Source organism: Hemitrygon akajei, chromosome 31, assembly GCF_048418815.1.
Source record: "Hemitrygon akajei chromosome 31, sHemAka1.3, whole genome shotgun sequence".
NCBI lineage: Eukaryota > Metazoa > Chordata > Chondrichthyes > Myliobatiformes > Dasyatidae > Hemitrygon > Hemitrygon akajei.
This window is the reverse complement of record NC_133154.1, coordinates 14,413,135-14,436,090: the sequence shown is the minus strand read 5'-3', so window position 1 is coordinate 14,436,090 and position 22,956 is coordinate 14,413,135. Positions and strand designations below refer to the sequence as shown.

Genomic DNA, 22,956 nt, shown 5'->3' with positions numbered 1-22,956 from the left:
TAGATCCGATTATAGTTACTATTCTATATATTTGCTAAGTGTTCCCACAGGAAATGATCTCAGGGTCGTAAGTGGTGACGTTTATGTACTCTGATAATAAATTTAACTTTGAAGGACAAGGAAGTGAAGAGAAGGATTAAGATGTAGTGATGATAAAGAATTAACTATAAGATAGAAACTGTTTAGATTTTTTACCCTATAAATTTTGGAAAAGTAGACTATCAGCAATAGAAGTGCTTTTGTAAAAGTTAAGTGTGTGTCAAATCTTTGAACCACTTAATATTTTTGCTTGTCTACCAAAGGCTGGTAGATTTCGCTACTCCAGCTTACTTCACTAAAATTTATTTTGTAATGTATATTATATTGAACATTGCTATTTTCCCTTCTTTTTTAAAAAAAGCTAATTTGTTATTGTTACAAGCTCCTCTCTGTAATCACAATAATAACTACCTGATCTAACTATTCATCTCAAAAAGTGCCCAAGCATCTGAATCTTGCTCGATTCACTCCACTCTCCACGTAGACATGCACATTATCGAACAATGCATACACTGACTGCAATGAAAGGCCAGGTGGATTATACTTAAACTGCTGAATATTCCCAGCATTTTTTGTTTTACTTCAACAATATAACAGCATCTTTAATAATTGATTATGAAATCAGATAAGGCTGGAAAATCTCAGCACCAGTGGAAAGAGTAACAGCCAATGTTTCAGCTGAGTTTTTTCCCGAGCAGCTGCAAGCTTTTTAAAAACTTCTTGATTTATTGTTCTCTCTGTATAGTCACCATATTCATTAGACTAAGAGACAACACACCAGAGTCAGAGGTTACAAGTAGCAGGAAATTGATCAGGTTGATTTCTAAGGAGGACTTCAAACTACATGGAGGTGAAGCGAATGGATGCACAGAAGTATCTGAGGGAAAACAGAATAGGCATTACTAGGATTAGATAAAATGGGGGAAGGGGAAGGGGAGGGGGAGAGGGGAAGGGAAGGGAAAGGTGGAGGGGAAGGGAAGGGAAAGGTGGAGGGGGGAAGGGAGAAGATGGAGATTCAGGGATTCATCTTCGCATTGAATGAATATGCAACAGTTGTCACCAACTTCATTAAGACCCGTGAGATGAATGTGTACCTTCGAGAATATACCCAAAACAGAAGTCGTGGATCAACTGTGCGATTTGTAGTCTGCTGAGAGCTGAGATCTGAGGATTCAAGACTGGTGATCCAGCACTGTTCAAGATGTCCAAGTACGACCTACAGAAGGCCAGTTTAAGAAAGAAAAAGCAATTCCAAGTTATCTTTCAGTCAGAGCTGGATGTACGTCAGCTACAGCAGAATTTGCACTCCTGATGAGCTAAACATTTTTTATGCATGCTTTGAAAGGGAGAATAAAACTGTATCCATGCAAGTACCTGCAGCATCTGGTGATCCTGTGGTATCTGTCTCAGAGCCCAACATCAGAACATCTTTCAAGAGTGTGAACCCTCACAAGGTGCCAGGCCACAATGGTGTATCTGTTAGTGCACTGAAAACCTATGCCAGCCAACTGGAGGGAGTGTTCAAGGATATCTTCAACATCTCACTGCAGCAGTCAGAAGTTCCTACCAGCTTTAAAAGGGTATCAGTCATTCCAGTGCCCAAGATGAGCTGCATGGGCTATCTCAACGACTACTGCCCAGTTGCACTCACATCTACTGTGATGAATTAACTTCTACCTGTACAAAGACCTGGACCTGCTGCAATTTGCCTACCGCCACAATAGGTCTCTAGTGGATGTGATCTCACTGGCTCTCCACTCAGCCTTGAACCATCTGGACAAGAGCCATACCCACGTCAGACTATTTGTTGGTTGTAGGTAAGCACTCAAGTTCAAGTTTATTTGCCATTCAACCGTACATGAATATCCATGAATACAGCCAAATGAAACTGCATTACTCTGCGTACTGCAGTCAAACACACAGCACAAGGCACACATAGCACATAAGATAGGAAGCCTATATATCAGTACAATACAGTCACACAAAATATATAGTCCAAGACCGAGTCCATGAATGTTGCAGCAGTCTGTAAGCACAAACAACACATCTTGTCTTTTGCCGACTGAACATTAGAGGGTAGCACCAACTCCTGCTTGCATGCCACGCCACACCGCCTCCTTTGCCTCTCTCCCGCGTGGCTGTAAACAGGTGAGGCCTAGTCCTCGGTATGACCGAGGCCACACAGCTCCCCTGCTGTCCGCCAATAAATCAGTGTATCGGAGTTGCAGCATTCCACATTAACAATGTCCAACAGGGTGTTGCGATCACCAGGACATCGACTAAGATGATCACTCACTGTTAAGACTGCTCACCGCCTTCAAATGAGGTGCAATGCCCGCTAAAAATTGGGCCTCTGAAACTCCCTCTGCAACCGGAGTGGGAGACCACAGTCAGTGCGGATTGGAAATAACATCTACTCCTTGGTGACAGTCAGCACTGGCGCACCTCAAGGATGCATGCTTAGCTGCTGCTCTACTCTCTCTACACCCATGACTGTGTGGCTAGGCATGCTAGTGGCTATACTCCATTAGCAGTTTGCATTGAGGAAAGGCACCAAAGACTATAGCAAATTTCTACAGATGTGCTGTGGAGAGCATTCTAACTGACAGACAGACAGACATACTTTATTGATCCCGAGGGAAATTGGGTTTCATTACAGCCGCACCAACCAAGAATAGTGAAGAAATATAGCAATATAAAACCCATAAATAATTAAATAATTATAAGTTAATTATGCCAGGTGGAAAAGGATCAGCCTATTGGCTCAGGGTGTCTGACACTCCAAAGGAGGAGTTGTAAAATTTGATGGCCACAGGCAGGAATGACTTCCTATGATGCTCAGTGTTACATATCGGTGGAATGAGTCTCTGGCTGAATGTACTCCTGTGCCTAACCAGTAAATTATGGAGTGGATGGGAGTCATTGTCCAAGATAGCATGCAACTTGGACAGCATCCTCTTTTCAGACACCACTGTCAGAGAATCCGGTTCCACCCCCACAACATCACTGGCCTTACGAATGAGTTTGTTGATTCTGTTGGTGTCTGCAACCCTCAGCCTGCTGCCCCAGCACACAACAGCAAACATGATAGCACTGGCCACCACAGCCTCGTAGAACATCCTCAGCATCGTCCGGCAGATGTTAAAGGACCTCAGTCTCCTCAGGAAATAGAGACGGCTCTGACCCTTCTTGTAGACAGCCATGTAACTGGTTGCATGACCTTCTGATATGGAGGGGCTAATGCACAGGATCAGAAAAAGCTTCAGAAGGCTGTACAATCAGCCACATCCATTATCAGCCTCCCCACCATCAAGGTTGTTGTGTATTTGTTATCTCAGTAATATTGTAAATATATTGTTTGGTTAAGCATACGTAAAAGTACATAAACGGCATACGTTATTACGCCGCCACATCATAAACACGCACCTTCCTTGAAGTAAAAAATGAAGTTAGACTCATATTCCTGGCTCCATGTTTTCCTTTCCATTAGTTTTTGTTTTTGAGTTACAGAGCATAACAGTAGCAACGAGGAAATTTAAACAACTCCAAGATGACTACCTACCTGTTGAAGTACAGCGAGATGTTCATGTTTAAACAAAAGTGCAGCAAGACAGCAGAGTTTTTAAAAAATGCAGAAAACAGAAAGATTCACAGGTTGATAAACAGTAAGAACTGGATGATAATGATCATAATTTTTATTTTAAAAAAAAACAACAAATGGCTGGCTATATCAGAAAGATAGATGTGTTTGATTACACAAAAGATAACTGACTGCTCTTTACAGAAAACTGAATAGTATTTTGAAGCAAATGAAATACCCAATAAGAAGCAAATGACAATTTTGCTGAATGCATTGGGTTTAAAGGCATACAGTGTATTTTGAAGTTTGACTGCTCCAACCAAACCAGCCAAAATGAGCTTGAAGACCATAAGACATAGGAGCAGAATTAGGCCATTCAGCCTATCAAATCTGTTTAGCAGATATTGTGAAAGTAATACAGAAACACTTAGAACCAAAATAATTATTGATTGCAAAATGCTTAAGGTTTCATAAGTGGAATCAAGACGAATCCATTTCAATGCATGTGGCTGAACTGAAGAGGTTGTCGGAGCATTGTCAGTTTGGTAATGGGCTCAATGATGTACTGTGAGTTCGTTTAGTTTGTGGAATCTTACAAGAAAGCATTCAAAAATTGCTCTTAACTGAAGCACAACCCACAGTTAAAAGAGCAGTTGAAAATGCTTTATCAATGCAAACAGCAGATAGAGATGCAATTGAATTGCAGTCAGGAATAAATAGAAAGAGTGAAGAAAATTGCAACGTATAGATGGCAGCCAATCTAGCATAATAAATTTTGTTACTGTTGTGGCAGAGGCTCACATATACCAAATAAATGCGGATTTAAAGCTGAAACTTGAAGGAAATGCAACAAAATAGGACACAAATAGTATGTTGGGCAGACAAAAAATAAATGGACTGCACAGAGAAGAGAAAAAAGATAAAAAGTCAGGTTGCAGTTTCAAAAGGAAAACTAATCTGCATGCTGTTGATGAAAAATCTGATAATGATGCGAGTGACACAGGACTGTGTAGCCTTAAGATTTACAATGTGAAAACTAACAAGAGACATCAATATGGCCAAGTAATTAAAATGGAGTTAGACACTGGCTCAACTGTTTCAGTCATTACACAAAATGAGTTTGAACAGCATTTCAAAGATAATGAACTGAAGGCTGCAGATATCCAACTAAGAACTTGTACTGGAAAAAAGACAACTCCCATGGGAATGACATGCATAACAGTGAAATATAACCAACAAGCCACATTGGGCTTTTATGTGGTAAGAACAGAAGGACCAGCATTGTGGGAGTGTGATTGACAGAGACAACTACAACTTGATTGTAAATCCATCCACAATTTGCATGCCACATCCTCTGAAATAGAGCCAACCTAAAATAAATTAAGAAAGGTACTGGATGGTGCCACAGCAGTGTTCAAGGATGCCATTGAAAAGCTCAAACATATCAACAGTAAAATAGTTTAAAATGAAACTACAACACCCAACTTTTTGCAAAGTCTGTCCAGTTCTTTATACCATCTGTGATAAAGAAGCAGTGAGCTGGATAGCATGGAGGCTGAAGGAATGTTTTCCATAGTTGAGTAGAACCCATGGGCAAAGCCTATGGTCCCAGTATCCAAGAGGAATAGGTCTGCCAGGGAACTGTGCTGATTTTAAGGTCACCATCACCCTAGTAGTGAAAGTAGATCAAAAACCTCTGCCCTGGATAGAGGACATCTTTATAAATCTTTCTGGAGGAAAACACTTCAATAAAGTGGACTTAGCCGATGGAGATGGAAGAAGAATCCAAAGCATTTCTCACCATAGACACTCACACAGGGCTTTACTGCAACAATAGATTTATTTTTTTGGAGTAGCATCTGCACCTGCACTCTAGCAAAAAGCTATGGATTAAGTGCTGCAAGGCTGCCCAGTCACTCAGTGTTACCTAGATGATATGATTGTTACCAGCAAGGATGACATGGAACTTCTCCCAAATCTCAAGACCGAGTTAAAAAACATTAGAAGATTATGGGCTCAGAGTATGATGCAAAAAGTGTGAATTCTTTAAACCAAGCATCACTTACTGTGGCAACACCATCGATGCATAATATTACACAAGTGTGTTGAGAAAATTCAAGCAGTGATGGAGGCCCTGAGGCCAAAGAACGGGTCACAGTTGCGGTCCTTTAGGATTTGCCAGTTACTATAACAGGTTCCTGCCGAACCTCGCTACTGTACTCCAACACTCAAACTCATTACTACAGATAGGGAAGAAATAGAAACTGACAAAGTACTGTGAGGTGGCTTTCAAAAAGGCAAAAGAAATGGTAGCATCAGACAGGGTATTCACACACTATGACTCATATCGTGAGATGAAGCCTGCCAGGCGAGAAGCCAACACGTCCAGAAGAAAAGTGTCCAGAGCTGTCAGAACCACCTCCTGCAATTCGAGAGTCAACATTGTTACGTACCCGTGGGTATCTTGTACTTGTCACGTGACAGTGGTGTTGATGCTATACTGGACTTAAGATCATGATGGTGGAGTGGTGTCATTTTCCCGCCAGTAGAGGTCATGTGACAGGTTTTTTTTAAACAGGGTATAAAAGGAGGACCCCTCCCTGTGAGGAGGGGCAGTTCGTGGCTGGATTTGCCATTTTGACTCCATGCCACTGCGTGGTCCAATATTATGACGCAGTTTGGTTGAAAGGTGGAGTTTTATTTTCTGCCTAAAGTTTAAAAGGTCATTGCCTGCAGTTTCTTTATAATACTGCCAGTTAAAAATCAGTGGAGAGTGAAGATCGGAGTTCGGGAGCTAAAAGATCGAGGAAAGTCGATTTCGACGGTGAAACAGGTTCGACCTTGTTTGATCCTTATTTGGAAGGAATTCGTTGGCTGTGCCTGCGTTAGCCCTTGCGCTGAGAGCAGAAAGGGTTTGGTGCACAGTTTCGTCAAGGAAAGGTCCGTGCCTTTAAGCCGTTTCATTTTCATCTTCGTAAATTCTCCGGGAAAAGTATAGTTCAACTGGGAACCGCAGCAACACGACGTGAAAGAGAATTTAAATCGTCTAAAAAGTCTCTCCTTTAATGGACTGTAAGCATTTTGAACTTTTGCAGTACTACTTTGAAGAACTGTTTTTGCTTTATTCCTTTAAGAACTGTTTAAGCTGCCGCACAGTAGCTGATTTCCGGTTACGTTAGTTGTTTGTTTACTTTTTGGGGGTTTTTCAGTGTTTAGTAAATGTTTTATTTGTTATAAAAAACTCTGCCTCATTTATACATTTATTGTTGCTGAATCCGTAACAACATTGAGGCCCCAGAACATGAGATTGTTTCACAGCCACAAGTCTTAACCTGCCGAGCAGAGTGACCCCCTTTGTCAGTAAAGAAGTTATCCGACAAGGGTAAGAAATTCTCCACAGAAGTTAAATATTTAAACCTGAACAGGACAATTTAAAATTGACCACCAGGCTGTGGAAGGTCTATATAAGGTAGTTGTATTATATAGTTGAGATACATTTTATATTGAATTTAAGTTTATAGTTGGGCAGTGAAATATGTTCTGTATTTAACATTTCAGTAATATTTGAGTAATATTGTCAATATCTTGTTTAAGCATTCTCAGTTGTTTACGTAGTGCATCGCGTGTTATATGTGTAGCCCACCCCCCCCACCCCAACAAAGCAACAACATCTTCAAAAGGTGATGTCTTAGAAGGCAGCATCCATCATTAAGGACAGCCACCAGCCAGGACATGTCCTCTTCTCATTACTGTTTTGGTACTAGTTTTGGGAACAATTTCTCCCCCTCTGCCATTTCACCCTTCTCCCTCCGAGAATGAAGGTGTGGGTTGTGGAGGTGCCCTGCCCTATATAAAAAAAGATACACAAAGTCAGGTTTATTGACAGAGCCTGCTTTTCTCAAGAACAATCTTTTTATGTGCACCATACCCCAATCAAAACAACTTAAAAGAATTGTAGAGATGCATGAAGCTGGAAAAGGCTACAAAAGCATTTCTAAAGATCCAAGTGCTCATCAGCCCTCAGCAAGAGAAATAGTCTATAAATGGAGGAAATTCAATACTGTTGCCACTCTCCCTAGGGATCCTGCAAAGATCACACCAAGAGCACAAAATGCAATGCTGAAGGAGAAGATCCCAAGATCCCAAGGGTAACAGCAAAAGACCTGCAGAAATCTCTAGAACTTGCTACAGTCTCCGTTTTTGTGCCCACTATAAGAAAAAGACCGAACAAGAATGGCATTCATGGAAGGACACCATGGAGGAAACCACTGCTCTCCAAATAAAAAAAAACATTGCTGCACGTCTCAAGTTTGCAAAAGCTCACCTGGATGTTCTACAACACTTCTGGGACAATATTCTGTGGACTGATGAGACAAAAGCTGAACTTTTTGGCAGAAATGCACATTGTTATGTTTAGAGGAAAAAAGGGCACTACACACCAACACGAAAACCTCATCCCGACTGTGAAGCATGGTGGAAGGAGCATCATGGTTTGCAGCTGCTTTGCTGTCTCAGGGCCTGGACAACTTGTAATCGTTGAGGATACAATGAATTCAAAATTGTATCAAGCCATTTTACAGGAGAATTTTATAGTAGCAGCCCATCACCTGAAACTTAATAGAAGTTGGATAATGCAACAAGACAATGATCCATAAGACAAGAGTAAATCAATGACAGAATAGTTTAAAAAGAAGAAAATTTGTGTTTTGTAATGGCTGAGTCAAAGTCCTGACCTTAATCCTAGAGAAATATTGTGGAAGGACCTAAAGCAAGCAGTTCATGCAAGGAAGCCCACCAACATCCCAGAGTTGAAGCAGTTTTGTAAGGAGGAATGGCCTAAAATTCCACCAAGCTGATGTGCAGGACTGATCAACATTTACTAGAAATGTTTGGTTGAAGTTATTGCTGTATGAGGGGGTGGTCCACATGAGAAATTGAAAGCGAAGGTTCTCAAACTTTTTCCAACAAATATTGGATCATTTTTCTTAATAAATAAATAAACAAGTATAATGTATTTCTGTGTTATTTATTTCATTGGGTTCTCTTTATCTAGTTTTAGGACTTGCGTGAACATCTGATCACATTTTAAGTCATTTTATGCAGAAATAGAGAAAATTCTACAGGGTTCACAAACTTTCTAGCACCACGGCACCACTGTGTAAAGAGTCCCACAAATTTTCTTTAACCCCCCCCCCCAACAATCGTAAACATCTGCCCACTATTATTTGACTTTCCATCCTGGATAAAGTATCTATGTATGCCTCTCATAGTTGTATCATGTTGGTCCTCAGCCTTCAACACACTCCAGAGAAAGCAAACCAGTTTGTCCAACTCTCCTTACAATTAAAGTACATATATGTCACCATATACAACCCTGAGATTCATTTTGGTGACATGCATGTGTGTCATCACCAGTGAAAGGAAATAGCAGGTTTTGTATAAATGTCATTGTTCTTTATATTTCACCGTTCTTACATGCTGGACAACCATCAAAATCTCACAAGCAGAAGACAATGTCTGATGGTTTCACTGCATCTGGCACACTCTCCACATACTGCACTGATCAATGGATCTGGGGTTGAGAGGATGAACAGCTTTAAATTCCTTGGCATAAATGTCACTTAGGATCTCATGTGGTCTGTACATACCGGCTGTGTGGTGCAAAAGGCACAAAGAGCCTCTTTCACCTCAGAAGGTTGAAGAAGTTTGTTATGGCCCCTCCAAGTTCCAAGAACTTTCTATAGGGGCATGATTGAGAGGATCCTGACCGGCTACATCACTGCCTGATATGGGAACTGCACTTCCCTCAATCGCAGGACTCCACATAGAGTTGTGCATAAAGCCCAGGGCATCTGTAGATGTGAACTTCCCATTATTCAGGACATTTATAAAGACAGGTGTGTAAAATGGGCCCAAGGGATCACTGGAGACCTGAGCCATCCCAACTACAAACTGTTCTTAACACTACACTCAACCTTAGAGGGATAACATCCATGACTCAACACGCTGCTCCCAAACAACTTCACCGTATCTTAAAAAGTCTTCAAATTACCAAATACTACTGGTTCAGAATCTATACTGAAAGATAAACATTACTCTCACCTCTCAATGCTGAATGATACAATAATGAATTCATGGATTTTGCTTAAATGTATTTGCTGGTATTTTGCATATGTTTATAAAGAAATCTTTTAAATTTATTTACACATTGCTCAGATCCATATCAGCCTCACTCATCTGACTGATTTTGTTTATTCTTACAGCAAAACTGTTTTCATTTTTAGCTCAATATTATCTGGTGTGAATTCCCATGAAACCTCGTTTCTTTGCCTAATCTTTTCAACTGTAACTTGGGGATTTCAGCTGCTCTTGAATCGATGTTTGAATACTTTCTTTAATTGGACCCAATTTCATCCTGCAGTTAAATCTCACATTAAAATCTGCAAGGTTTTTGGGATAGAAAATTTTAAAGTAAAAATGGAAAATGCAGAAAATTAATTTTATCTGAAGGTATCATAAGCTGCACCGAGATGGGAAGGTTGTAAGCTGTCCAGATAGAAGATGATCTGATTAAACAAGGTAGGGTGCAAAAGAAATTCACAAAAATGTCACTGGGACTGGAAGACATGAGTTACAGGGAGAGACTGGAAAGACTAGGACTTTTTACCCCGAATCGAAGGAGGCTGAGGCGTGACATTATGGAGGTCCATAAAGTCATTAGTGACATAACTAAAATTGTCACAGCCTTTTTTTTTCCAGGTGGGGGAGTCTAAAACTGGGGGGAGGGGAGGTTTAAAATGAGAAGGGAAAGATTTAAAGCAAACCTGAGGAGCAACTTTTTCCACATGGAGGGTGGTGAGCATATGGAATGAGCTGCTGAAAAAGGTGGTAGAGGCAGGTATAATTACAACATTTAGAAGTCATTTAGGCAGCTACATGGATAGGAACTGCTTAAGAGCAATATGCAACAAATGGGACTAGTTCAGGATGATACCTTGGTAGGCATGAATGAATTGTGCCAAAGTGCCTTTTTCCAGGTTTTATAACTCCATAATAATGAGTGTCGTTGAGCATGGATACTGTAGAGTTTTCGTGGCAAGATACAGAAACAGATCGCCCAGGTTGGGACCAGGCTGGATTCCAACTCAGGACTATCCACCTCAAAGTCCATTGCTGATGCCACTACACCGCAGGCTGGCCCAACCATGAGTACTTTGTTCAATTATTCTCTTAACAACTGGTTAAAATATATTGGCCTGGGGAGGGGTGGGGAAGAGATTAAGCTGTAAATTGATAAGTCTTTTCATTTTCCAACTGGAGTGGGAGTGGGATGGCCAGGCCTTCCGACTTTGAGGTGTTGTAAAAGAGCCTGGAAGGAGGTCAGGGAATTAGAGTGAGAAGTACCTGAAACTGTGTGCTATACTTAATGGACTAACTAGAGGTGTTTATTCAATTTAGAGATACAATGCGGTGTAGGCCCTTCAAGCCATGCTGCCCCAGCAACCCCTGATAAACCCAATTAACCTTAATCTAATTACAGGACGATTTACGATGACCAATTAACCTACTGTGGGAGGAAACCAGAGCACCTGGAGAAAACCTACACATTCCAAGGGGAGGATGAACAGCCTCCTTACAGACAGTGCCGGAATTGAACTCCAAACTCCAGAACACCAGAGCTGTAATAGTGTTGCTCTAATTGCTACACTACCGTGGCACCCAAATCTGTAATTCATGCTCTGCAATTAGTCCACTTTTCACCACGTGCAGCAAACATAGTACACTAAAGCGGAGGAAGCAGTGGAAGTGCTTTGCTTTTGGACCCTGGGTGGCAGAATAGAAGTAAGAGGACATTGCTCTGCTTGTAAGAGGTACTGTGGAAAGGTGAGTGGGGATTGTTGTTGGAGTGAACCATCTTCCTTTGGGAAGAAACAATTCTGCCGGTTCCACATACGGGTGGCCCTTATTTATCGAACGTTCGCTTTACGACAGCTCGCTGTTACGAAAGACCTACATTAGTACCTGTTTTTGCTAACCAAAGAGGATTTTCGCTTTTACAAAAAAAAAAGATGCCTGCTTTATACATGTGTTTACCCCGAGAAAGACTACCATAACAGTGAAGCCTTGGGCGGGCAGCTGTGTGTGCATGCACATATGTGCATATGTGTGTACGTGCCGATTTTTTCCTCCAAATCAATTTTGGCTACTGTCTTCCCGATTTTGATAAGTGAAACTACACTGTACATACAATATTTCTACTTTATATAGGCTGTATATTTATCATATCATTCCTGCTTTTACTATATGTTTGTTATTTTGGTTTTATGTGTTATTTGGTTTGATTTGGTAGGTTATTTTTCGGGTCTGGGAACGCTAAAAAATTTTTCCCATGTAAATTAATGATAATTGCTTCTTCGCTTTATGACATTTTGGCTTACAAAAGGTTTCATAGGAACACTCTACCTTCGGATAGCGGGGGAAACCTGTGCAGTACATCTCTTTAGGGAAACAAAATAGCAAAAGTCATATCCCAAGTTTAAATTCAGTTACAAATCTGGAATTTGGGATTGAAAATACAAAAGTAACAATGCCCATGCACAAAAGCAACCCCTGGCTGGTTCACTAATATCCATGTCTTGTCTGACCTATATCTGATATCATACTAACCCTACGTTGTTAGTCTGATGTGGCCTCAAAACGGCTTAGCAAGCCTCTCAGTTCTATCTGTAGCAATTCAGTTAAACAGAGGCTTTGCAGTGTTCAAATTCACTGCCTAGGTCAAGGCTAGGTGGTCGGTCTAGTGTCATTCCCTCTCTGAGTCGAATAAATCCTGCAAAGGTCTCCTACTAAACACTAGTGGTCTGGTGCCTAAATTCAGAGGTGCATCCCACAGATTAGTCAATCCCCAGTCTGACATAATCGTATTCACTAGTCAATGTCCCACTGCTCAATCCATGGGTATGCCCTGTCCCATTACTAGGCTGACCTGTCGCCAAAGGTATTGGTATTCAGGCAGGTAGGTGTAGCCCTTGGGAGTTCTCAACAGTGGATCCAGGTCCCATGAAATCTCATGGCATGAAGTCAAGTATGAACAATCTGCTCTTGATTACCACCTTCTGTCCTCTCCCAGCGATAAGTCAGTTCTCTTTCATGGTGATCAGCATTTAGAAGTAGCACTGAGAATGGCAGTCTGCATGGGGTTTTCAATGTTCATCCCCACAAATAGCTTGTGAGCACCACCACAGTGGTCAGCCTGGGTCTGTGGCAGGTAGTGAGTACAAAACGGGGAATAACCCTACTCAATCTGTGGCAGATGTCGATGGCAGCATTGGCAAAGGTGACATCTGTGTAGTCCGTGTGAAAATAAAGTCCTGCTTTCACACTCGTGGACACTTTCCATTGCTTAATGGAGACAAGAGAGGTTGCAGATGATGGATGTCTGGAACAACACAGTGGGTCAGGCAGCACCTATAGAGGGAAATGAACGGTTGACATTTTTGAGTCAAAACACTTAATCAAGACTGAAAAGGAAAAAGGGAGATAGACAATACTAAAAGGGTAAGAGGGGCTAAGGACGGAGCAAGAGCTGGTGGGTAACAGGCGAGTCCAACTGAGAATGAGGTGGTAGTCTTGTAAGGGAGGGGTATAGTGGGAATCTGCACAGGACTGAAAGAAACTGCAGAGTATTGTAAATTTAGTTGGCTCCATCTTGGCTACGAGCCTACAAAGTACCCAGGACATCTTCAAGGAGAGGTGTCTCAGAAAGGCAGCGTCCATTATTAAGGACCTCCAGCACCCAGGGCATGCCCTTTTCTCATTGTTGCCATCGGGGAGGCGGTACAGAAGCCTGAAAGCACACACTCAGTGATTCAAGGACAGTTTCTTCCCCTCTGCTATCTGATTCCTAGATAGACATTGAACCCTTGGACACTACCTCACTTTTTTAAAATATATAGTATTTCTGTTTTTTGCACAATTTTTAATCTATTCAATATATAGATATACACACACACAGTAACTGATTTAGTTATTATTATTATATTTTGTGTGTTTTTTCTTCTATATTATGTATTGCATTGTAATGCCACTGTTAAGTTAACGAATTTCATGTCACATGCCGGTGATAATAAACCTGATTCTGAATGAGATGGGAGGCTGGGATAGGTGTAAGCGACAAAGAGCTGAGGAAAATGGAATCTGATGAGAGGCTTCAGTGGACGACGGAATAAAGAGAAGGTGAGGAGGGAAAATGGAGGGAGGAGTGTGTGGGTGATGGGCAGATCATCGGGCAGGGAAGGGAAAAAACTGGTGTGATGAGACCAGTGGAAAAAGGGAAAATAGGGAACATCTATCGTGGAATATGGTATTTAACCCTTTTAGATGGGATATTCTCAGAAGAGCAACATACAAAACACTGGAGGAACTCAGGTCAGGCAGTATCTACAGAGGGGAATGGACAATTGATGTTTTGGGTTGAGACATTTCAGCTGAACTGAGGAAGGGTCTTGACCTGAAACACTGACCGTCCATTTCTCTCCACAAGTGCTGCCTAGCCCCACTGAATTCTCCCACGTTGTGTGTTGCTCCAGATTTCCACAGCTGCAGTCACTTGTAGCTCTCCCTGGTATATCTGTAGAAATTTGCAAGGTCTTTAGTGACATGCCGATTCTCCTCAAGTTCCTAATGAAATATACCCCCTGTAATTGCATTAATAAGTTGGGTTCAGGATAGATCATCAGAGATGTTGACATCCAGGAAATGATCACCCTTTCCACTTCTGATCCCTTGATGAGGACTGGTGAGAGTCCCCTCAACTTGGCCTTCAATCAATTCCTTGGTCTTACTGACGTTGAATGCAAGACTCTTGCTGTGATACCACTCAGTCAGATGATCTATCTCACTCCTGTGCACCTCATTGCCACCTGAAATTCTGCCAACCATAACTGTGCCATCGGCAAATTTATAGATGGCATTTGAGCTGTTGCTAGCCACACAATAGTGGGTGTAGAGAGAGTAGAGCACACATCCTTGAGGAGCACCAGAGTTGACTGTCAGTGAGGAGGAAATGTTATTCCGAATTCACACAGACTGTGGTCTCCCAGAGAGGAAGGCAAGGATTCAGTTGCAAAGGGAGGTACAGAGGCCCAGAGACCCAGATTAATTATTGATTACAATTAAGAGTATGATTGTGTTGAACGCTGAGCTCTAGTTAATAAACAGCAGCCTGATGTAGATATTGCTATTCTCCAGGTGATTCAAGGCTGAGTGGACAGCCGGTGAGATTACATCCACTGTAGACATATTGTGCATTAGGCAAATTGCAGCAGGTCCAAGTCTACAAATTTCTACAGATATAGCATGGAGAGCATTCTAATAGGATAAATCACCGTCTGGAATGCAGGGGCAACTGCACAGAATGAATAGGCTGCAGAAGGTTGTAAACTCGGCCAGCTCCATCATGGGCACTAGCCTCCTCAGCATCCAAGACACCTTCAAAAGGTGACGCCTCACAAAGGAGGCATCCATCATTACGGACCCCATCGTCCAAGACACAAGTCCATTAGACATAAGAGCCGAATTAGACTATTTGGCCCATTGCGTCTGCTCCGCTATTTCATCATGGCTGATCCATTTCCCCTCTTAATCCCATTCTCCTGCCTTCTCCCTGTAACATTTCACACCCTGGCTAATAAAGAACCCATCAACTTCCATCTGGAAAACACATAATAACCTGGGCTCCACAACCACTTTGGCAACAAATTCCACAGATTTACCACTCTTTGGCTAAACAAATTCTTCCTCATTTCCATTCTAAATGGATGGCACTCTGCTTACTTCTGTTCTCGACTCCCTCACGATAAGAATAGACTTCTCTACGTCCACAACGTTTGATAGGTTTCAATGGGACCACCCCCCCCCCCCCCCACCAACCGACCAATTTCCAATTCTTCTAAATTCCTGTGAGTACAGGCCCAGAGTCAAAGGCTCCTCATATGATAACCCTTTCATTTCTGGAATCTTTCTTGTGAACCTCCTCTGAACCCTCTCCAACGTTAGGGCATCCTTTCTTAGATAAGGAGCCCAAACCTATTCACAATGCTCTCAGTGTGGTCTGATCAATGCCTTATAAAGCCTCAGCGTTACATCCTTGCTTTATACTTTAGTCCTCTCCAAATGAATACTAACATTGCCTTTGCCTTCCTCACCACCGACTCAACCTGCAAGTTAACCTGTGGGATCATTGTGCAGGATTCCCCAAGTCCCTTTGCACCTATAGGTTTTGAAATTTCTGCCCATTTAGAAAATAGTTCATGCTATTATTCCTTCTACTAAAATACATGACCATATACTTCCTGAAACTGATTTCCACCTGCCACTTCTTTGCCTATTTTCCTAACCCAAGTCCTTCTGCAGCCTCCCTGTGCCCTGAACACTAGCTGCCTCTCCATCTATCTTCATATCGTCCCTAAATTTAGCCACAAAGCCGTCAATTTCGTCGTCCAAATCACTGACATACAATTTAAAAAGATGTGGTCCCAACACCTATCCCTATGGAACACCACTAGTCACTGGCAGCCAACTAGAAAAGGCTCCCTTTATTCCCACTCTTTGCCTCCCACCCATCAGGCAATCCTCCATTCAAGCTAGTAGCTTCCTTATAATATCATGGGCTCTTAACTTGTTAAGCAGCCTTGTGTGTAACACCTAGTCAAAAGCCTTCTGAAAGTCCAAGTACACAACATCCACTGATTCGTTTCATCTATCTTGCTTGTTGTTTCTTCAAAGGATGCCAACTAATTTATCAGACAAGATTTTCCCTTAAGGAAGCTATGCTGACTTAGGCCTATTTTATCATGTGCCTCCAAGTACCTAGAGTCCTAATCATTAACAATCCATCGCAACATCTTCCCAACCACTGGGGTCTGGCTAACTGGCCTATAATTTCTTCTCTTCTACCTCCCTCCCTCTTGAAAAGTGGAGTGACGTTTGCAATTTTCCAGTCCTTCAGAATCATGCTAGAATCTAGTGATTGAAAGATCATTACTAATGCCTCCACAATCCCTTCAGTTACTTCAGAATTCAGGTGTATAGTCCATCTGGTCCAGGTGACTATCTACCTTCAAACCTTACGGCTAGAAATGCCCCTTCTTTTCATTGCTACCATTGAGGTGGAGGTATAGGAGCCTGAAGATACACACTCAATGTTTCAGGTACAGCTTCTTCCCTTCTACCATCACATTTCTGAATGGAGAATGAACTCATGAACACTACCTTAGTATTTTTTCCTCCCCTTTTGCACTCCTTATTTAATTTTCTTTTTTATATACAGGTTTCCCCCGCAATCCGAAGGTAGAGCGTTCCTATGAAAGCATTTGTAAACCGAAATGTCATAAAGCAAAGAAGCAATTACCATTAATTTATATGGGAAAAATTTTTGAGCATTCCCAGACCAAAAAAAACTTACCAAATCAAACCAGATAACACATAAAACCTAAAATAACACGAACATATAGTAAAAGCAGGAATATGATATATATACACCCTATATAAAGTAGAAATATTGTATGTACGGTGTAGTTTCACTTACCAAAATTGGGAAGACAGCAAGCCAAAATTTATTTAGAAGAGAGAAAAAAAAAATCGGAATGTACACGCATACGCCTACGCACAAGGTTTCACGGTCATTGTAGTCTTTCTCGGGGTAAACACACGTATAAAGCGGGCGTCTTTCTTTCATAAAAGCGAAAATGCTCTTTGGGTAGCAAAAACAGGTACTAATGTAGGTCTTTTGTAACAGCGAGTTGTCATAAAGCGAATATTCGGAAAATGGGGACACCTGTATACTTATTGTAATTTACAATTTTTTATGTATTGCACTGTACTGTTGCCACAAAACAATGAATTTCATGGCAAATGGCTGTAATAGTAAACCTGATTGATGCTAGTTTCAGTATTGAGCCTACAGCTCCAGTTCAGGTATGGAAAGCCACCATTTGCAGCAGAAATATAGACAGATCTTTACAAACAATGAACCTCATGGATGGATGTATGCCTCTTTCTGCTATTACTATCAGGCCAGGTGATTCACCAAATGCGGAAAGGCACCACAGGAGCAGCACCAGACACCCAAGATACGGCGAGTTCCCAGCCTGGTGCAGGATGATGTGTGGCAAACAATGAAAGCAGCATAAACTGGACAAAGTTAAGTAATCTCACAACTGATGGATCAAAGTTCTGCAGTCTTGCCACATTTAATCCTGACCTATCTCCGGAGGCCATTTAAACAGAAGGAGGAGACTCCAAGAACGTCCCAGTAACGGCAAGGTTCAGCATGTCAGAGCCGAAGAAAAGGCTGAAGCATTTACAAGAATTATGAGAATTGTCAAATAAATGACCCAACTTGGCTTGTCCTGAGATCTCCACTGTAACAAAAGTCATAGAACATAGAATACAGCACAGTACAGGCCCTTTGGCCCACAATGTTGTGCCGACCCTTAAACCCTGCCTCCCATATAACTCCCCACCTTAAATTCCTCCATATACCTGTCTAGTAGTCTCTTAAATTTCACTAGTGTATCTGCCTCCACCACTGACTCAGGCAGTGCATTCCACGCACCAACCACTCTTTGAGTAAAAAACCTTCCTCTAATATCCCCCTTGAACTTTCCACCCCTTACCTTAAAGCCATGTCCTCTTGTATTGAGCAGTGGTGCCCTGGGGAAGAGGTGCTGGCTGTCCACTCTATCTATTCCTCTTAATATCTTTTATACCTCTATCATGTCTCCTCTCATCCTCCATCTCTCCAGAGTAAAGCCCTAGCTCCCTTAATCTCTGATCATAATCCATACTCTCTAAACCAGGCAGCATCCTGGTAAATCTCCTCTGTATCCTTTCCAATGCTTCCACATCCTTCCTATAGTGAGGCGACCAGAACTGGACACAGTACTCCAAGTGTGGCCTAACCAGTATGTTATAGAGCTGCATCATTACCCCACAACTCTTAAACTGTATTCCTCAATTTATGAAAGTTAACACTCCATAAGCTTTCTTAACTACCCTATCTACCTGTGAGGCAACTTTCAGGGATCTGTGGACATGTACCCCAGATCCCTCTGCTCCCCCACACTTCCAAGTATCCTGCCTTAAGCCAATTCCCCAGTCAGACTTAAGCCAATTCAGTTTACTCCAAGTGTTATCAAGCAACAGCTGAAAGTACTGGATACAGCAAATGCTATGGGTTGGGACAACATCCCAGTTGAAATACTGAAGATATCTGCTCTAGATCTTCATGCATCTGCACCTCAGCTCTTCTAGTTTAGTTACAACACCTGGAATTTCTCCTGACAATTTCAAAGATTATCAAGGATATTCTTTCAGAAAAAGCAGGACAAATTCAATCTGGTTAAGCTCAGCCCAATCATTCTCCCCAGCAAAATGAACATATCAGGACTTATGGACTTCATCAGGGTCCAGTTGAAGGGTCTTAGCCTAAAACGTTGAATGTTTACTCTTTTCGATAGATGCTGCCTGGCCTGCTGAGTTCCTCCAGCATTTTGTGCGTGTTGCTTTGCAACAGTCCAGATTCTATAACATGTGACTGCAATTCTGTCATAATTTTGGCTTTAAGGCTCTTATCCTGTAGAGTAGTGATTCACTGCTGAATATTTGCTGATACCTAACAGACCAATTCCATTTCTCAGTCTTCTCGAGTCACCACAGCAAGGCTGCTAGTACCACCACCCGATTAGTTGAGAACCAGAAATAATATTGGATTGTTCCTACGAAATAGCTAAGCACTGCCACATTCTCTGGAAGTTTGACTTTTTGATAACAGCAAACAATACTTTAAAAGAAAAAGATTTTAACCTTTAACATCTACTTTCACACAGCAATATTCACTCTTGCCATACCAAAGTACGCTTACGCCATTCCTTTTCACGCTCTGATGGCCAAAACACTAAATGATTATCTGATGCAATAGTTGTAGTAATGACCAGATCATTTTAGTTCTATAAATATCTTTGCCTTGAAATATTTTATCCATAGTAAAAGAAGAACTTTGGTAAAGATTTGAGTGCACACAGCAGCTTACTGTAGGAGTAAACCCTGCTGCTCATGAAGCACTTCTAATTATTCTCAGCTAAGACATAAGCATATGATGATTGTAAACCCCATCTACAGTACAAGCAGTCTTCAAACAATATGGAACTGCCCTTGGTCTGCTGTAGATTGGTGATTCCTGTGCAGGTATCTTTGAAGATACCAACTAAAATAGACAACAGTGATCTGTATGATATTGAAGCACTTATGTGAGTGTTAGATACATCAGTTTAACCGAGTTACAATTTTGCAAGCAAATCCTTGACTAATGGCGTTGGCTGTCCACAGAGCTACTGGCAAGTTGAAAATCTGTCTACTGTAGCATTGCAGCTGCCCCCAAAACATTTAAAACTTCCCGTGCAACACCTAACTGACTGTGCTCCTTGTCGTGAACTGTTTGTCACAGTTACCCTTCCCTCAATAGATTAATCAGCAGCAGTGTTGCTATGAGTTACTGAGAGGCCCCGTCGTCTCACACCGTGGTTGTTTACAGCTTTGGAGAAGTGCAAATACTTCAGCATCTTCAAGTAGTTGTAATCTGGCACAGAGCTGCCCTTTGTGAATTCTAATGAAAAAAATTGTAATAAAGACCAAGTGTGTGAATTATTGTGAGACACAGCAGACTCCAAGTGCTGGAATCTGGAGAAGTTCAGCAGTTCAGGGAGCATCTGTAGAGGGAATGGACCATCAACGTTTCAGGTTGAGAACCATGACGGGTCCTGACCTAGAACACTGGCGGCCCACGTCACACTACAAACGTTGCCTGGTCTGCTGAGTTCCTCCAGTAGTTTGTTTCTTTGCTGGAATTAATCAGCAGATCAAGCAGTATCTATAGATAGAGAAACATAGTGAAGGTTTTAGGTCATTGACCTTTCATCAGATCTGCAAAAAGTTAAAAGCAAAAGCAGTTTTAAGTTATAGGAAAGGAACTGGTGGACCGTGGAGGGTCCAAGAGGGAGGCAGGGAGTAGGGAGAGAAGGAAACGTCTATGATAAAACTACAACCTAGGATGAGCAAATAGCACACTGCTGAGGTGTCTGGTTGTCAAAGGAGGTTAAGGTGATGAATGAAGTCTGAAATACCAAAAGAGAAAAATAGCTGATTATCTGAAATTGTTACGTTTTGTCTTTCAAGATCACCCTAAATCAGGGGTTCCCAACCTAGGGTCCACAGACCCTTTGGAAAAAAGTTGAGCAACTCTGCCCTACAGCTTGCCTTTCTGGTGAACCATTTACCCTAATTTCTCTTTTATAGCTCAGTGACAATATTTCTTTGATTACATTTCCTGAATGATATTTCCATTATCATTCAATGAACTCTGTTCAAGGAACATTAAATCTCTCTGCTCATTTGCAGAATATTTTCGTGCCATTTAGAAAACATTTGCTACCTATCATTCTTGAGAATATAGTAGGCGATTTGACATTTCGTTATACTGATTCTATTTGCCTCAATTTTGCCTACTCAATCTATCAATGTCACTTTGCACCCATCTCAATGGTGTCGCTTCATTTTGTACCAATGCAAATTTAGAGTAACACACACAAAACGTTGGAGGAACTCAGCAGGCCAGACAGCATCTATACAAGAGGAATGAAGAGTTAATGTATGGGCTGAGACGCTTCATCAGGACTGATGAAGACATACAAGACCAGTGGGTTTACATTCTTTCAAGTTATTTATGAATATATTCGAAGGCTAAACCTAATATATAACTAAATATATCAGGGATGGGGTAAGAAGGGGAGGAGGGGCATTAATGGAAGTTAGAGAAGTCAATGTTCATGCCATCAGATTGGAGGCTACCCAGCCGGTATATAAGGTGTTGTTCCTCCAACCTGAGCGTGGCTTCATCTTGATAGTAGAGGAGGCCATAGATAGACATATCAGAATGGGAATGGGTCGATCTCGGCTGCCCCAGCAATCCAGGGCATATTCAAAACCCGGACTCCAGCACCATCAATGCGTGTTCCAACGTCCACTGACAGCTTCAAAGCGATTGTGCAACCACCGACTGCGACTCCAGCCTTGAACTCCAGGCTGGGTCTTCACACGCTGCGACTGTGACTCCTGTCTCCCCTTCCCCCACCACCACTCGGCAATCCCCTCTCCCTCAGATCCCATCGGCAGCTCCTGGGCCCTCAGAGGCTCCATCTTCCTCTCACCCCAACCCTTCCCTCTCCTCTGACACCACCAGCCTCCCTCCCCCCTCTGATCCCTTCTCTCATCCGTGCCGGGTCTTTACCATTCCCTCCGACCTTCAACTCTCTGAGGCAGAGTGCTCTGTCCTCAGTAAGGGCCTCAGCTTTGTCCCCCTTCGCCCACACCTCAGTGAGTTCCGCGAACGCCATGATGCTGAACTCTTCTTCCGCAGTCTCCATCTCCAAGCTAACTTCTTTGGCAAGGACTCTCCTACACCCACCGTTGACCCCTTCTTCCATCTTCAACCCTCCTCCTCTCATGGACACCCCGCTCTGGTCTTCTGCCTGCTCTGGATCTCTTTATTGCTAATTGCCGACAGGACATCAACTGTCTCAACTTCACCACATCCTGTTCCAATTCCAACCTCACTCCTTCCAAACGCTCTGCTCTCCGCTCCCTCCGCACCAATCCCAACCTCACTATAAAACCCGCTGATAAGGGGGGGATCTGTTGTAGTCTGGCGTACTAACCTCTACCTTACTGAGGCACAGTGACAACTCTCTGATACCTCCTCTTATTTACCCCTTGATCATGACCCCACTAAGGAACACTAGGCCACTGTCTCCTATACCATCACCAACCTCATCAGCTCTGGGAAATCTCCCATCCACTGCCACCAACCTCATAGTTCCCACACCCCGCACTTCCCGTTTCTACCTCCTACCCAAGATCCACAAACCTGCCTGTCCAGGTAGACCCATTGTCTCAGCTTGCTCCTGCCCCACCGAACTCATTTCTGCATACCTTGACACTGTTTTATCCCCCCTTGTTCAATCCCTTCCCACCTATGTTCGTGACACTTCTCACGCTTTGAATTTTTTCAATGATTTTAAGTTCCCTGACCCCACCGCCTTATTTTCACCATGGACGTCCAGTCCCTATATACCTCCATCCCCAACCAGGAAGGTCTCAAAGCTCTCCGCTTCTTTTTGGATTCCAGACCTAACCAAATCCCCTCTACCATCACTCTCCTCCGTCTAGCAAAATTAGTCCTTACTCTCAATAATTTCTCCTTTGGTTCCTCCCACTTCCTC

The 22,956-nt window shown here is 42.3% G+C and overlaps 1 protein-coding gene across 4 annotated transcripts in view; it reads right to left on the bottom strand.

Annotated features, from left to right (window-relative positions):
• l3mbtl2 (L3MBTL histone methyl-lysine binding protein 2) overlaps window positions 1-22,956 on the bottom strand; it is a 149,259-nt gene that overhangs the window by 26,082 nt on the left and 100,221 nt on the right. For all 4 annotated transcript variants that reach the window (XR_012096907.1, XR_012096905.1, XR_012096906.1 and 1 more), the window contains exon 21: window positions 1,134-1,255. The gene's annotated coding sequence lies outside the window, so the exon portion shown is untranslated. The remainder of the gene's footprint in view (window positions 1-1,133; window positions 1,256-22,956) is intronic.